Raw genomic sequence first — 811 nt, 5'->3', positions numbered from 1 at the left:
CTGCTCCTGTTCCAGCAGTACTGGGGGCTTTTCCCCCTCTCGGTCTGTGTGATCAGCCCAAGACCAAGGTGTGCCGCAGGCTGGTACCGCTCTGTGCACCGTGAAGCACCTTCAGCCAAGGTCAAGGTAAGAGCGAAGCAATTCTTCCAACAAAAGCCTGCTAGCGGAGAGGCAGAAAATTCTCCTTCCAAAGGAATGCATCTTTCTTCTCCCTTACCACTCTCCTGTTTCACCGCACCATAGAATGGTTTGGGTTGGAAGGGACCTTAAAAACGACGCAGTTCCATCCCCCTGTCCCAGGCAGGGACACCTTCCCCTCGGCCACGTTGCTTTGCTGTGCCCCCAGATCTGCCAGCTGAGCTGAGCAATCTCCACATGTTCCACACGTGATCCACACATGTTCCCGCAGAGAACATGACACAAGGAAAAGTCCTAAAGGTGCTGTTCATCCTAGCACATCAAATCTAGAATTTATTTCTTTCTCAAAGTGTCACACACATAAAACTAATTCTGCAGCCTACAACAGCACTGAAAGATCTTTTTCAGGAACAGATCTTGTTCGGGGAAGAAACCAGAACAAGGGAACACTGAAGTAGCCTTCAGTTCTTGGAGCAGATTTGGGAAGAAATGGAAGGAGGAGCAGGGCTGGCCTGGTGCCGCAGCTCTGCGTGCAGTGGGGACGGAGAAGCTGCAATTATCTGTCTTCTTGGCTGAGTCTTGAAAAATGAGGCACTTCTCTCACCGTGAAGCACCTTCAGCCAAGGTCAAGGTAAGAGCGAAGCAATTCTTCCAACAAAAGCCTGCTAGCGGA

Source organism: Pyrgilauda ruficollis, unplaced genomic scaffold (assembly GCF_017590135.1).
Source record: "Pyrgilauda ruficollis isolate IOZ18807 unplaced genomic scaffold, ASM1759013v1 scaffold31, whole genome shotgun sequence".
In the NCBI taxonomy this organism is placed as follows: Eukaryota; Metazoa; Chordata; class Aves; order Passeriformes; family Passeridae; genus Pyrgilauda; species Pyrgilauda ruficollis.
The sequence above is the reverse complement of the archived record's forward strand: the minus strand, read 5'-3'. Positions refer to the sequence as shown.